At 36.6% G+C, this 17,605-nt stretch overlaps 1 pseudogene; it reads left to right on the top strand.

Moving 5' to 3' along the window:
• The first annotated feature begins 4,290 nt into the window (after window positions 1-4,290).
• Window positions 4,291-16,235, top strand: LOC149153247 (E3 ubiquitin-protein ligase BRE1-like 1; annotated as a pseudogene).
• Window positions 16,236-17,605: the final 1,370 nt, after the last annotated feature.

Genomic DNA, 17,605 nt, shown 5'->3' with positions numbered 1-17,605 from the left:
CCCTTGGGTTCATAATCCCTTGGGGTTTTTGTATTAATACCTTAGTTTTATTATTCCTTGGGGTTTATAATATCAATGCCTTGGGTTTATTATTCGCTTAGGTTTATAATATCGATCATGGTCAACCATTGTCAATCATAGGCAACCATGGCCAACCATGGTTGAATGTGACATTGTGACAAGGATTCTCTCACCATGAAAATAAACCATGTTTATTTTTGTCTTTCTAATATTTATATTAGGGTTTACCAATGTTGGGTTTATAATATTAGTCCCTTGGGTTTAACATTATTTTCTTCGGTTCATAATCCCTTGGGGTTTTGATGGCAGGGTTACCCCCGCTTACACCCACAGTATGCATGTAAAATGCATGGACACCTTTTTTTCCCAGGAATTTAACTCTCTAATGAGTCAAATCTTCAACCATGAATGGTTAAGGCCCTATTCATCAGTTCCTTTATATCGGAACTCAATCACCCCGCTTAAACCTCCTATCGGGACTTTAAACCTCCTCATAACCTTCATTATCTCTTTACCCACATATATATAACCTTTCCTTTCTTTAGGCTTGGTTAATATATATTTATCGCATAAAATCTTCTATTGGCACTATTTTCCTTATAAAACCTTTTATAAATGAAATGCCACAAAACATGCCTTTTTGCTTTATATGGCCTCTGCACATCTTTCGAGGTTCCACCTTTATCGCAATCGAGTATCGGCTCCTTCGCGGTTCACAATAATACACACCTCCTCCACACCTGATATGTTATTAACTGTCGGACTTCACAAAAGCGCCCATATAAACCTGTCGGAGCCTTTTACACTATGGGGAGCATTAATCTTTTGGTTTCCTTTAAAACCCTCCGGGACAACAAAATATCGAAAATACATAGAAATACGAGAAATTCAAAGGAAAACTCCGCCGGAACACAAAGTCGGATCTTAAATATTATGAACCTGAATCTATGAATCGTCGGGTCTGCATCTTTGTTACTTTTCTGCAGCACTCCGACCTCTGAAACCTCCGATCCTTGATCATCAATCGCTCCAATCGCTATCGGCGTATTGATATATCGTATATCGGCCATCGAAGTATTAGGCCATTGGCAATTGGTACTTCCTTCAGCGAGACCCCTTCCACTTGAATGCATTGATCCCTGATTACCTTATGGACCTGATAAGGTAATCGGTTACATTTGATAAGGTTTTGGGTCTGGCTACCAAATCGCATATCGCTCTTTCTTTTGGGCAAGGTTCATTCCTCCCTTTCGATGATTACGATGCGACATTCAATAATAATATTGATTATATTATTATTATAATAATAATTATATTTGTATATTATTATAATAATATACTAATAAATATAATATTATTGTAATATTATAATCAAATATTATTAATAACTATATAGATATTAACAACCAGATTATTTCTATATATTATTATATAAATATTATATTAATATTATAATAATAATAATAGAAACTCCTAATAATATTGATTATATTATTATAATAATAATCAATATTATTATAATAATAATTATTATATTTGTATATTATTATAATAATATAATATTATTATAATATTATTATCTATTATTATTATTATTATTATTATTATTATTTTTTTATATTAATAGATTATTTAAATAATATAATGATAATCTAATATTATTATGAGCTATTCTTATTATTAATTAATATATATTAGGAGTTTATATAATTATTATAATATTAATATAATATTTATAAAGTAATATATATAAATAATCTGGTTGTTAATATTTATATAGTTATTAATAATCCTAAATACTGATAATAATTAACCCTATGTATACAAACCCTAAGATAAATATTAAAAATACTAAAGCCTAAGAATAATAATAACAACAATAATAATTAATAATATTAATATTATTATGAGTTTATATTATTATAATAATATTAATATAATAATCATAAATATATAATTATATAAGAATATAGTTGCTATTATTTGTATAGTTATTAATTATCTTAAATCTGTTTGATAATATTTATATAGTTATTAATAATCCTAAATATTGATAATAATTAACTCTATGTATACAAAGCCTAAGATAAATATTAAAAATACTAAAGCCTAAGAATAATAATAATAATAATAATAATAATAATATGGGTTTATATTATTATAATAATATTAATATAATAATCATAAATATATAATTATATAAGAATATAGTTGCTATTATTTTTATAGTTATTAATTATCATAAATAATAAATAATTGGTCATTATTGTTCTTATTATAATAATATATTATAATAATAATGATTATATTATTATTATAATAACAATTATATTTGTATATTATTATAATAATATAATGATAATCTAATATTATTATGAGCTATTCTTATTATCAATTAATATATATTAGGAGTTTATATAATTATTATAATATTAATATAATATTTATACAGTAATATATATAAATAATCTGGTTGTTAATATTTATATAGTTATTAATAATCCTAAATACCCATAATAATTATTAATGTGGTTGATATAAATCTATCGGCGTATATCAACCACATTGGAAAATGTAGTTTTATATATGTTTCATATACGCCTATCGGCGTTTATCAATCACATTGGTAAATGTGGTTGTGCTAGTTTATAAATCCAATCTAAACCTTTTTCATTTTTTACAAGGGCCTTGTTGGTAACTGTTCTTGGTAGTTCAATTTTCTAAGATTTGATTCGTGTTCTAAACACATGACCAGTCACTAGGTGTAGACCCAATGGCTCGGAGTATGCATGGTTGTACTTGGAGATTTTGACTTATAATGGTTTTAATTGTCCATTCAATATAGTAGAACTCGGGAAATTCTGCCATGTTGAATTAACTATACTCTTTTCTGAAACACTACTTTGTCTTTCTCGTCTTGCAGCATCTCATGTTTGGGATTAAATTAAAAATATCCCAGATAATGATACTACTGTTCGGGGCACTTCCTGCATACTGCCTTGTAAAAATAAATTTCAGTAGTTCTTTCTTACGAATTCTAGTTATATACACAAAACCATAGCTATTACTGAATTTAGTGCTGAGTACAAAGACTGCATAATGGTTGAATATAGGAGTTAGGAAAGTTGATTCATTTTTAGCTTGGTCAATAATACCCTTTCTTTTCCATGGATCACCTCTCATCAAAATCTAGTTGCCTTTCGGTTTGTAACTGGGCTTCTAAGTAAATTAAGCTTTGTTATTGTCTATGTTTGTCATGTCCTACCTCTCTGTACCAGGAAATATTCTTTTGAAGTCCAGAAATCTAAGCTTTTTGAATTTCTATTGAACAAGGGATTACTAATTCATACTCAAATGTTGACAGGTTGATGCAGCAATTCTGCAGTATCAGAATCAAAAACTCGCTCAACAGTTAGATGCCCAGAAAAATGAAATCCACTTCCTTGGAGGCAAATTTAATCAACTCAAAAGAAAATAGGCTGCCTACGATGACATATTGATTATAGTAAACAGTGCTTGGAATCAGGCATGTTTTAAGTTTTATGTATGGATTTTTGTTTTGTTTTGTTTTTGCTTTTAATTCTTCATTATTTTCTAATTATTCTAATGAGTTTTGATACCAGTTGGTAGAGGATTTGGGATTGTTGGCAATACATGCTAGTGGGAAGAAAACTCAAGTTCAGGTTTTAGATAATCCTCGCCCTTCAAAAGGTGATATTCAACATGTAACAATAATTAATACTTTGCACTGATTTATATGATAATTATAACTTTTAAGTTGTTTCCAAGGATTTATAACTTTTAAAGTTATATGATTTATCTAATTTATTCTTAATTTTGTTTTCAGTATTGCTTCATGTCATCCAGAAGAAACATTTTTGTATCACCTTTTGGAGACAGGTGCAACTGAAAACAGTGGAGCAAATGATTTTACTAATCATGTTGAACAAGCTCTTGATTTACGGCATGCTTCAACCGTGAATATGATGAAATGTTTAGTAGAAGCAATTGATGATCAAAGAGCGAAAAATGAGGAACTATCCTTGAGTCTCCGGGAGAGGCTATCCACAGACGGTAAATAATGGCAAGACTTTCTTTGCATTTTTACATAGACAAGAAGTCATGAAAAGTGTATGGAGAATAGTAGGCACTGTATAAACTAGAATCTGTGATTTTAATGTGTTTTATGTGCCCCTGGCAGAGTCCAGCAAACAACTACTGAAAGTGGATGATGGATTAAGACAAGAAGTCAAAGAATTGGGGGCAGCAATGGATGCACTTCACTTGAAACACAAGCATTTTGCAAATGAGGTTCAGATGTTTCAAGATAGCCATGCAAGGGATCAGTCTACTATAAAACGGTTGACAGCTATGAGTATTAAAAACAATGCTCATTATAGTTTCCAGTATTTCGAAAACACAAATGAGTATTTTTATTCCTTGTTTTATGTTATATGGGACCCAAGTAGATATGTTTTTTAAATAAACAATGTTGGGAGGATATATAGATGTTTTTATCAAAGTGGCTGAAAAGAGTCAATCTGAGAAAGTACAAGTTTTTAATGTTGGATAGGAACCTGCCCACTAGTTGCAAACTTTTTTGAATATCTATGAATCGCAGGAGACTATAGAAGAGCTTGAAGAAAGAAGGCGCAAGCTGATAAGCTTGAAAACACAGAGAGATGCAACACCTGGAGCATCTATACCAGTGCTACATCTAGGAAATAAAAATGATACAGGGGACAAGTAAGTGGATAAGAATAGGGAGCTGGAGGATATTGGTGAGCGCCAGTATTGCAGCAAGAACGCTGCAACTCCTGGTCTACCAACTTTACTTTTATCAACCCGGTAGTTCGTAACAAACTTGGAAGTGTCGGTGCTATATGCACAAGTACTAGTTCTCACTGTTGGTTGTCACTTGGTCAGCCGGCGCGAGAACACTAGGAGCTCAAGCCAACTTCTATAGATTTCAAAAGAAGCTTGATGTGTGATGAAAGGAAAGAAAGATTATTCTACAGATGCTATTCTAACTGCAGAAAGGAGAAAGACTGGAATGTAAAGTAAAACCTAGTAAACCCTAATTAACAAGCTAATTGTACTTTTGCCAAAAACACTATGAAAATCATGAAAGAAATGCCATTACCTACTCAAGGAAGTAAACAACATCTAACCATGCTATTTCTGGAAGTAAATAAGAAAAAAACATATTTTTGGATTTTTATGTGTTTTTATGTGAATTTAACATGCATCTAATTTATTGTGTGTGAGTGTGGCAGCGAACAGGTGACGTTAGAGGGTGGTTTTGGATCTTGGGAGGATGTAGGATGGTGTGGATGGGTCCTAGGAGGTCTTAGGTGGCCTTTTGGAGGCTTTTCCCACACTCAGCCTTCAAAATAAAGCCTACAGGAAAAACTACTGGAGCACACAGGAAAACTACTGGAGGAAAATAGGGAAACTATAGGAGGCCTATAGGAGGAGGCCGAGAGAAATTTTCGCTATTTTGAGGGTGTGAGAGTGGGTGGAAAAGGTGGATGAAGGTTGCAATGAGGTGTTAGTGTGCCTAAGGTCTACCATGAATCACCAGGAGAGAGAAAGATGATTGGGTTTGCTCAAGGAGAGAGGAAGAAGTTCTATGAAAAATGAAGGAAACTAGGGCAGATTTGAGGTGAGGTTTGGGAGAGCTATAGGGCATGGATCAGATGGAGGGTGTGATTGCTAGTAAACTGGCCTACTACTGGAAGAGATCAATTGCATAGAAACTGATATTCAACCAAGAAAATCAAGCAACCAATTAAATGAGTGCATCCTAGGAAAAACAAAGTTTTGCATTAAAATGGCCTAAACTATGATGTATAAAAGGAAATGCTGGGAAATGTTGTAAGAAAGGAAAGCATGCAAAAGGACTATTGCAAATCAGGAAGTGAACATGATAAATAAGATCTAAAGCAAAGCAAAACTGGACTATCAACCTACTAGAGAGTTGCAAACACTAGAAGTCCTAGGAATGAGGAAAATCTGTGTTTTTGGGGCAGCAAGAGAGTTTTTGCCTCAAATCATGGTCCCAAAGGGAGGAAGAGAGGCCAAGGAACTATTGCTAGCCTTTTGAATCTTCTCTGATCACTACTTAACCTGCTACAGAAAGCACAAATGGAAGCAAGCTACTAAATCATCAAAAGCAGCCTATTCTTAACCATAAGAGAAATACATCTAACATCAAAATAATCTACAAACTAAAGTAAAGAATACAAATACAAGTAAAGAGAAGCTTGGATACTTTGATTGGGCCCTAACCCAAGAGCTTCAGCCCTATGAGGTAACTTAGTGCTAGCTCAAAAAGGATTCCATCTTCATTATCAAAAAATAGTAAGATTACATAAAACTGTCATAAAATAGTAAGCTCAAAATTTGAGCAGAGTTTACACAAGTAAGAAAAAAGTCGACGTTAGTGAGGCCCTAGGCCTTTCTACTTATACATTTGAAGCTACCAACAACTTTCTTAAAATCAGGGAGGCTTGGCTCCCAAAACTCGAGATAACTATCAATCATCTTCCACTTGCTCGGCTGCCTTCTAGTGCATGATTCGGTTGCTTGTACTCCGAGCTGAATGAAGGGGAATTCAAAGTGAGGAGTAATAAATGAGGGGAATTCCCTCCTATAAGTCCTCTCCTCTATCTACTTCGAGTTATTGCTGCAGTTTGACCACTAGATCCTTGACTTTAACCTCGAAATCAATTAATAATCTGCATTAAATACATGTTAGACCACATGGCATAATAACTAACTCAACTCACCCTATAATCATAAATATAATCAGAAAATCATACAATAAGCTAAGAGAATGGTTGATTTGACTAGGTTAGGAGGTAAAATGAGCCCATATAATTACCCATTTATGAGGCTCATCATCACCCCCCTACTGAAGGTGTTGCTCATCCTCTGAGCAACCTAGTCAATCTCTTGGTCTTTCATGGCCCTGGTGGCCTCCCTAGAATTCTAGGCTTCTGATGTGGTCTGCTCATGTTCTCCATAAAATCCTGCCTTTCTATCTATGTCCTTCCACTACTTCTTCTCTTCTTCTTCTCTTATGCCTTCCAGCATGCCTAATATGAGTGGAGGACTCAGTTTGAAGCCAATCCAGTTGACCTTCAGCCTTTGCATGGAGCGCTTGTACATTGGAACTCTTTACAATGCCTCCTTCAGCCTCATGGGGGAATGGTATTCTCTTATCTGCAAGCTGTGGATTAGGGTGTTCCATCCCTCATGCATGAATGCACACAATCGTCCCCAAGTAGCCTAAGCATATCTTCAAAGTGTGCAATGGCTTGTTCCTGATTGGCTAGATATTTAGGGGCAATCTAAGGGTCATTGGCAAGCAGGTTGTGTGTGCTGATGAGTGCCATAGGATCTTATGTCTTAGCTCTTATCATCAATGGTTCATTCTGCTCTTTTATTAACAATCTTTTCATTTCTACTGCCCTCAATTCTTCATGGTTCATCCATGACGCCATGGCCATTAATTGCAGATCCCTTAGCTTAGCATTGGGGTCCCACACATTCAGGTCTATGAGGGCCATGTTGTGTAGATAGAACTTTGCCATCTTTGCTTTATCCTTGGAGGTGCTTTGGTCACACAAATCCATGAACTGCCTATAGTCTTGGAAAGGCATTATGCCTCTTTGTGCCAAATTTTTTATTTGGAATTGAAGCCATTGATCCTTCAGATAGAGGCCATAAGATTTGGCTAGTGTTCTGCATTGTAATGCTTCTATGGATAAGTTGACCATGTATGCCAAATGAGTCTCTTTCTCCTGCAACTGCCTCCTTAGTAATTCATTCTCATTCTCAAGGTGGCTTCTTGTAATGGCTTCTCTATCTCTGAGAGCACTCAATTCCCTGCCCATTTCCTTGATTTTGTCTCCCATGTGGCCAATATCCTCAACTCCTTTGGACTTGGCTATCTGCATCCACCTATGTTTTCTCACTCTCTCTTTTTCCAATTCAAAAAACAGTGGAATTGAAAATTTCTGTGGGATTATCTTGCCTCCCTCAAGTAGTCTTTAATAGGAGTCAAGATTAGGCTGGGGGTCAGGTTCTTGTAGCTCTTGTGCTTCCTCTTTCACCTCTGGCTGTCCTCCTATCTTTTCCTCAAGTTTTTGTGTCTCCTGTAGGACTATTTTAGCCTCCTGTAGGTCTGGTTTGGGGTCCTGTAGAATTTCCTTTCCCTTCCATGTAGAAGATCTTGTAGTCCTCCTTTCATAGGTTGTGGGTGTCTTGGAACGAGATTATTTCACCCTGGCAGATGGTGAATCTTCAATGTTAATGAGAATCTTTGATGAGGGCTGAGGTTTGCCTATTTTAATTCTCGTATTCTTCCTTGCCTTGAAATACATGAAGGTTTTTCTTTTCCTCTTCTGCTTCTGCTTGACTAGTGTACTGAGGGTAGTGAGGGCAGCTACTACTTCTCTTTCCAAAGTTTTAGGGGACTCTTCTCTTTGCTCTTCCCTCTCTGCCTCCTTTTCTCCCTCTTCTGTCTCTTTTTCCTCCTCCTGCTCTGTCTCTTTTTCTACCTCCTATTCTGTCTCTTCAACTCTCCCCTCCTCTATTTATTTTCTTTCCTCCTTCCTCTCTTGCTCTGCTATGTCACCACTAGCTTCATCTTCTCCTCCTTGTTGTTCTCCCTCCTCACTGATAGCAAGACTGACATCATAGGTTAATGCCTTGATGTCATCCTCAGCTGTCATATTTCTGAAAACTTCCCATGCTATAGGGATTGTAAGTGTATGGAGGGCTTCTTCTACTAGGATCTTGATTAGGTCATGGTGAGCTAGCAATTGTGAATTTCGTTCTTTTACCTTGGTGCTGGAGTCAATGAGGGACTGAAGGAGAAATTAAGGGATACTGAGCTTTTGATGTGCTGGGGTATCCATGCCATATCTCAATTCTTGGAGGATTTTGAAATGATATCCATAAACAATGATGTGCCTCCCCTCACAAGAAATGTATTTGATCATTTGGTAGCTAACCTCATCTCAGGGACATGGTACACTAGCCCTCCTAATTCCATTTTTGTCTTCAACAGGGGTTTCATTATCTTGGAAAAATTTCCTCTTGGCAACCTAGCCAATTATTTTCTCATCCTTACTCCAAGGCAGCCCAAGAGGAAGGGTAGTGACCTTACTGATGAATTCAGGGGTTATTTCAATGGAGAGGCCTCTAATGGTTACAATAGCATGAGTTCTTGTGTGAGGGACTAGAGAGACAGCAAATTCATGGGCAATTTCATCATCAAACCCTCTAAACTTCTCAAAGAAATTCATCCAGTTTGCCCTTGTAAATATTTCCACCACTTGAGGATGTGCATGGAGTCTATTGGAGTTAGTGGGCTCTTTTCTCATAAACCCCCCTGTCATACTGCCTGTACTTCTTTTGAAAAACTAGATATGGAGGTGGAGACAAAGAATTTTGAGTGAAATAGAGAAACAGAGGGGACTGTTTTTTTTTTTTTTAAACAATTTTTTTTTTTTTTAATGTATTTCTACCCTCTTAAAGACTCATTTTATCTTCAATTTGAGACCAGATCTTTCACATTTTGATATTCAACAGAGGGAATTCATGAACCATACCTCTTCAAACTGAAATTCGAGCCAAATATCACATTTACCCCCTTCAAAATGACTCACTTCCCCTCCTGTAGAAGCCCGTTGTCCATCTTGTAGATTTCCTGTAGGTGCTCCTGTAGAAAACCTATAGGGCTCCTGTAGAAGATGTCGAGAAAAAAATATGGAGGAAATCGATGGAGGATGGTGGATACGAGGCTGTGGGGGCATAAGAAGACTACTGTGTGGCTGAGTTACGAGGAGAAACTAAAGAAAAGGTGGTGAGAATGCATGGGGAGGAGTGTTCATTACCTTTTATGGCTGTTTTCGGTTATGAGTGCTGAGATGGCAAGGTGTACGTTGCCTAGATTAGGACCGTTGGTCCCCACCTACTTGGTCATCATGACCCCCCTTGTAATCATCCCCTCATTACTGCATCGAAGTTAACTCTTCCTCCCACTACCTGTCCTTGGCATCTTTTGCTTGAGTTGACTGTGCGCACGTGTGGGTGATATCTCGGTTAAGTGGAGTCAACTAAATGAAGGTGGCCAAGTTAACTGGCCACCTTTCCTCTTTCAATTTCAACCATCTCGTTGCCTTCGTATGATTCCTAATTACACAAATGTAGATAGAGGAGTGACTTAGCTACTTACCTGTAATCCAAGTGTATTTGCTGCCATCGACTGTGAGGTGTTGTGGCTTTCTCTGCTACATGCCTTCATTTTCCTTCATGCATGCTGTCTCTGCTTGCTGATGTGTTGTTGTGTGTTTTTGCAGGTTCTTCTTTTGCTGGAGCTGAGCTGCATGTGCCTTTTCAACCTTCAGATGTGTTGTCCCTTGCTGCTGGTGCTGGACTTCTATGGGATCAGATAATACAGGAATTCCTACAGGAGCTCCTGTAGCTGCTTCTCCCCTTGAAACTTCAGCTATTTCCCCGTGCTTGGAGATCGAGAATGATGCCAAAGGTGGAGATGAATGATGGAGGGATAGTAGGTAAGCTTCAGGTAAAGTTAATGGTGCCTTTTCCTCCTTTTATTTTTGTTTTTTTTTTTCAAAACTGAAAAACTATTTTTCTGTGTTTTTTCTTGGAAAGGGAAAAAATATTAATAATAAAAATAATAATGATGCTTGGAGTGTGATTCAGGCTTGGAAATGATGGCAAGGAGGTTTGAAGATGGTAAGAGGGATTATAGGTTCCTTATGAAGCTTTTCTTGTCCCTCAAACTGCCTCCTGTAGACACTTTTGGCTCTCTGTAATTCCTATAGGAGCCTCCTATAAAAAAAATAGAACCTCCTGTAGAAAACAAAGTTTTGGAAGAATAGGTACTGTGGGGTGAAAGAGATGCCAAAAATGATGGAGGAAGGTGTGGAGAAGATGAGATGAATGCTGGTATGAATGTCAGGGTCCCCTTGGCACCTTCTTCTATTCCCTATAGTCCTCCTGCAAACCTACATTGCAATAAAAATTCATTTTTTCTTTCTCTCTCTTTTTTTTTTTTTGAAAATAACTAGGCCGCCTCCAAGGGAGGTTTTCACCCAGGGATCTTATTCTTTTCCATTTTTTCTTTGACATCAATAGGCCGCCTCAGAAGAGGTTTTCAACCCAATGATAGGACTCAAGCACCTCATGGAGGCTTTCACTTGAGTCCTTATTTTTTCTCTTTTTTCTTCAATGAGTGGGTGAGGTGGAAGCTAAGACATGCTCCACTACCATCACTGTTTTATTCAAATCTTCAATAAACTCTCACTTGGAGAGGGGTTTCTTGTAGACTTTCAACCAATGTCCATTGACAAACATGGGGATGGCTTCATCATCAATGGTTCTAATCAGAACTGAACCATTGTCATTGCATTTCTCCACAATGTAGGGTCCCAGCCATCTTGTCCTCAACTTGCCTTTGAAATCCTTGTATCTTGAATCATAGAGTAGTGCCCAATCTCCCTCTTGGAATTGCTTCTCCCTGATATTTCTGTCATGCCATATCTTTCTCTGAAGCTAAACTACCTCTGTATGGAGAAGGGCTGCAATCTATATTCATCCAATCCATTGAGTTGAAGTAATATCTCCTTCTGTGCATGGCTGAGGTCTAGGTCCAGCTGAGCTTCCATCCTTAGGGTATTGAATTCAAACTATATTGACAGCAAAGCATTCTTCCCATAGACCAGTACATAGGGTGTGAACCCGGTGGTGGTCTTCCATGTTGTGTTGTAGGCCCAAGTGGCCTCAACTAGTCTGTCCACCCAGTCTTTTCTGCTGCTACTCACTACCTTGGTTAGGATCCCTTCCAATGCTCTGTTAGTGACCTCCACTTGCCCATTGGCCTGTGGATGGTAAGGGGTGGAAGTCCTGTGCTTGATCGTATGATGTGTGAGAAGGTCTTCAATCAGGTTGGAAGTGAACTGACTGCCTTGTTCTGTGACCAACTCTCTTGGAATGTTTTCTTCTTCTTCTTCCCCTATAGGTTCTTCAAATATGTCTGGATGTTCACTTAAGGGTTCTTCTTGATTGCAGCCACCGAAGAAGAGAGAAGGTTGGTTGTGTGAAGTAGTGGGGGTGTTGGGCAAAAATTTTCCTAAGTTATCTCTACTCTTACGAGGCATGAAAGGAAATATTTTTGGTTGGTTTTTTGTTTATTTTTCCCCACACTGAAAGTACCTGCAGAAACTGAAATTGTGATTAAACAAAACAAATTGCAACTAGCTGAAATGAACTTGCTGAATGGAAATTTGCAGAATTGAAAAGGAAAGTAAGGAAATGCAGAACTGAAAGAAAAGAAATGACTAGTCTACTTTTGCCGAAATAAACTATTAGCAAAATGTTGCAATAGGAAATAGAAGAAAGCAGTAATCATAGAATACTCTGACGCTTCCCCGGCAACGGTGCCAAAAAGTGGTGAGTGCCAGTATTGCAGCAAGAATGCTGCAACTCCTGGGCTACTAACTTTACTTTTATCAACCCGGTAGTTCGTAACAAACTTGGAAGCGTCGGTGCTATATGCACAAGTACTAGTTCTCACTGCAGGTTGTCACTTGGTCAGCTAGCGCGAGATCACTAGGAGCTCAAGCCAACTTCTATAGATTTCAGAAGAAGCTCGATGTGTGATGAAAGGAAAGAAATTTTACTCTACAGATGCTATTCTAACTGCAGAAAGGAGAAAGATTGGAATGTAAAGCAAAACCTAGTAAACCCTAATTAGCAATCTAATTCTACTTTTGCCAAAAACACTATGAAAGCCATGAAAGAAATGCCATTACCTACTCAAGGAAGCAAACAACATCTAACCATGCTATTTCTGGAAGTAAATAAGCAAAAAACATATTTTTGGATTTTTATGTGTTTTTATGTGAATTTAACATGCATCTAATTTATTGTGTGTGAGTGTGGCAGCGAACAGGTGGCGTTAGAGGTCAGTTTTGGAGCTTGGGAGGATGTAGGATGGTGTGGATGGGTCCTAGGAGGTCTTAGGTGGCCTTATGGAGGATTTTCCCACACTCATCCTTCAAAAGAAAGCCTACAGGAAAAACTACAAGAGGACACAGGAAAACTACAGGAGGAAAACAGGGAAACTATAGGAGGCCTATAGGAGGAGGCTGAGAGAAATTTTCATTGTTTTGAGGGTGTGAGAGTAGGTGGAAAAGGTGGATGAAGGTTGGAATGAGGTGTTAGGGTGCCTAAGGTCTACCATGAATCACCAAGAGAGAGAAATATGATTGGGTTTGCTCAAGGAGAGAGGAAGAAGTTCTATGAAAAATGAAGGAAACTAGGGCAGAATTGAGGTGAGGTTTGGGAGACCTATAGGGCATGGATCAGATGGAGGGTGTGATTTCTGGTAAGCTAGCCTACTACTGGAAGAGATCTTCTGCATAGAAACTGATAGTCAACCAAGAAAATCAAGCAACCAATGAAATGAGTGCATCTTAGGAAAAACAGAGTTTTGCATTAAAATGGCCTAAACTATGATGTATAGAAGGAAATGCTGGGAAATGTTGTAAGAAAGGAAAGCATGTAAAAGGAATATTTCAAATCATGAAGTGAACATGATAAAGAAGATCTAAAGAAAAGCAAAACTGGACTATCAACCCACTAGAGAGCTGCAAACACTAGAAGTCCTAGGAATGAGGAAAATCTATGTTTTTTGCGCATCAAAAGAGTCTTTGCCTCAAATCATGGTCCCAAAGGGAGGAAGATAGGCCAAGGCACTGTTGCTAGCCTTTTGAATATTCTCTGGTCACTACTTAACCTACTACAGAAAGCACAAATGGAATCAAGCTACTAAATCATCAAAAGCAACCTATTCTTAACCATAAGAGAAATACATCTAACAACAAACTAATCTACAAACTGAGGTAAAGCATACAAATACAAGTAAAGAGAAGCTTGGCTACTTGGATTGGGCCCTAACCAAATAGCTTCAACCCTCTGAGGTAACTCAGTTCTAGCTAAAAAAGGATTCCATCTTCATTATCAAAAAATAGCAAGATTACATAAAACTGTCATAAAATAGTAAGCTAGAAATTTGAGCAGAGTTTACACAAGCAAAAAAAAAAAAAAAAAACTCGACCTTAGTGAGGCCCTAGGCCTCTCTATTTATACACCTGAAGCTACCAACAGTTTCCTTAAAATCAGGGAGGCTTGGCTCCCAAACACGAGATAACTATCAATTATCTTCCACTTGCTCGGCTACCTTCTAGTGCATGATTTGGCTGCTTGTACTCAAAGCTGAATGAAGGGTAATTCAAAGTGAGGAGCAATAAATGAGGGGAATTCCCTCCTATAATTCCTCTCCTCTGTCTACTTCGAGTTATCACTGCAATTTGACCACTAGATCCTTGATTTTGAGCTTGAAATCCATCAATAATCTGCATTAAATACATGTTAGACCCCATGGCATAATAACTAACTCAACTCACCCTATAAGCATAAATATAATCAGAAAATCATACAATAAGCTAAGAGAATGGTTGATTTGACTAGGTTAGGAGGTAAAATGAGCCCATATAATTACCCATTTATAAGGCTCATCAGATATAGAAGCAAAGTTGGAAGCTACCAAGGTAATGGATGTTCACTGCATTTTTTCTTTAATTTAATATTTGGAAAACCATAATAAATTGAGGATATAGAAGGAAGCTACCTTGGTAATGGATGTTAACTATTTTTTTGTTTTCTATTATTTGGAAACCCATAATAAACTTTCTTTCAATATAAACAACAAAATTGATGTTGTGGCTATATTGTATATGGTTTCTTGTTTCTTGTTTCAATACAGATGTTAGCAACAAGCAGGCTGTCAGAGCTACAAGAAGCACATGAAGAAAAGCTGAAAATTTTAAAGCAGCTAGAACTTATGCATGTTAACATATAGCCTTGAAACTTCTTCATATTCTGGTCAATGAACAACTTTTAATTTTTATGATCCATATTGTTTGTCAGACTTCTGCTGATTCTGAGTTTTTTAATTTTTTCTTAGACTAATTTTATCTTGTGCTCAATGACAGGAAACTGTAAAGGATGAGAAACATGTTTTATCATGAAGACCCTATATTTTGTTGAATGAGCACCTTCAACATTTCAAAGTTGAGGTAGAATGATATCAGAGCAGGATGGAGTCACTGCAGGTAGATTATTAATCATCTTGTTGGCGTCAGTTGTTCCATATTCTTAAGCTATTTTTTGAAGTTATGTTACAAATACCATCCCTAAGTATTGGAATTCATACTGCAGGCAGAAAGAGAGAGTCTTCTCAGGTGAGAGAAGGAAATGTGCTTGAAATTTGAATCAGCTGATGTTGCACAGAGATTGGCCGCCAATGCTGATGCCAGGATAACCGAGCTGGAGACCAAATTACAAGACTGTATGGCAGAAAGAAATGATCTTGAGATTAGGCTAGAAGAAGTTGTACAAGAGTCAGGTATAATTATTGTTGAAATGCTCCAGTATTGTATAAGAATTGAAGGATTGGGTTATATTTTAATTATTTTTTTATCTTGCGCTTATAGATTTCTTTCAGTATGAGAAGAATAGAGTTTGATTGACAACTACATTCCTAACCAGGAAGGAAAGACAGTTAAGTAGGTTCAAGGAGATAGCTTGTGAAATAATTGAAGGATTGGGTTATATTTTAATTATTTTTTTATCTTGCGCTTATAGATTTCTTTCAGTATGAGAAGAATAGAGTTTGATTAACAACTACATTCCTAACTAGGAAGGAAAGACATTGTCACTTAATTTAAAGTCATGGTTTCGAATTTACACAAAGAGATGGGCATGATGCAAACACAGTTAAGTATGTTCAAGGAGACAGCTTGTGAAAGAATTGAAGGATTGGGTTATATTTTAATTCTTTTTTTATCTTGCGCTTATAGATTTCTTTTAATTTGAGAAGAATAGAGTTTGATTAACAACTACATTCCTAACCAGGAAGGAAAGACATTGTCACTGAATTTAAAGTCATGGTTTCGACTTTACACAAAGAGATGGGCATGATGCAAACACAGTTAAGTAGGTTCAAGGAGATAGCTTGTGAAGTCCACTCTTTGTGGGCAAAAGTTCATTCACTTACATCTATACTTAGTAGAAAGGTTACTCTCTCCCTCTCTCTCTGGAGTTGCATTTAGCATTTTGTGTGTCTAGCTTAACAGGAAATTTTTTAGCATCCTTAGGTGCTTAATTCCTTTTACTGGATGAGGATTTATTCCTGATTGAGTTAGATTTCCTCATTATAGAGGCAGATATTTGTCAATAATCTCTGCTAAGTTCCAAACTTCCATTTATGGTTTGCTATGTTCAAGGACTTATTCTTTTTAGAGTCTAACTGCCTAATTTGTGAGAAAACTATTTTGACTCTCTCATTCCTGAATATCATTTAGCATTTTTTGTATTTAGTTTAGCAGAAAAATAATTTTCTAGCATCTTTAGCTGTTGAATTTCATTTACTAAATGAAAACTTAGCCCCTTTAGAATTAGAATCCCCTATTATGGAGGCAGTTATTTGTAAGTATATCATCTCTGCCAAGTTCCATTAGTGGTTTACAATGTTTGAAGAATTATTCCTGTTAGAGTTAAATCCATAATTTGTGAGAACTATTTCGTAATGTTTCACCCAATATCTTTTCTTTAGTTGTCAGACCCTAAGCTATGCTAATATTGGGAAATTTTAACTTTTGGGGTGTCCATTGGCGAATGCTTTGATCAACACTCTTGTTGTGACTTTGCTTTTGCATTCATGATGTTTTTCTTAATTTTAGCCATGTACTTAGCTCTTTTTCTGTTGCTGATATCGTGGTTATAGGAGTTGCTTAGGAAATTCCATTATGTAGTTACAGTGGATGTATTGTTTTAGTCCCATTGATCTACTTTTGTGGTCTTTTGCTGGACATTAATAAAGTCACCTTATCTTAGATTCGATATTTTAAGTGTGAAATTAGAATATACATCATTCTTCCTTTTCAGGCTTCAAAAACAAGTCTTTAAAAATGTCCTACAGCTAGCGGCTAGCCTTGATTCTGCCTAGTCTACCTGAAGGCAACCTTCACAAAAAGAGACTTTTTCTTTCTACATTCAGCCAAAAGGCTACAACAAGTACTACATTAGCAACTTAAAGACACCTAAAACAAATGCTAGGGGTTTCGAACCCTGCATTAGAACTACAAGCTTTTAGAAGCTGATAATTATATCCATCCCCCAAACTCTTGTTCAGTAAGGGACCCTTCTTGCAGTGACAGAGCTTTTTTTGTTAACTGATCAGCCATAGTATTAAACTCTTTAGAGATATGTGCAAAAGATAGACCATCAAATCTCCTCTTAACCTCCAGGAACTAATTTATGATAGGTCAAGTAACAGATTATCTGTTGTGCACTTATTATTAGACCAATCGACCATCAACTTCTAGTCTCAAAGCACTTGTAACTTTTTTATACCCTATATGCTGTTGTTTTCTGTAGTAGACACATAGCATAAATTTTTGTTTGGTTGTTTGTACCAAGT

Source organism: Pinus tabuliformis, chromosome 9 (genome assembly GCF_031772625.1).
Source record: "Pinus tabuliformis cultivar Carrire ecotype Pingquan chromosome 9, CPIR1, whole genome shotgun sequence".
Classification (NCBI taxonomy): domain Eukaryota; kingdom Viridiplantae; phylum Streptophyta; class Pinopsida; order Pinales; family Pinaceae; genus Pinus; species Pinus tabuliformis.
Note: the sequence above shows the minus strand (reverse complement) of the source record. Positions and strands in the feature narration are given on the sequence as shown.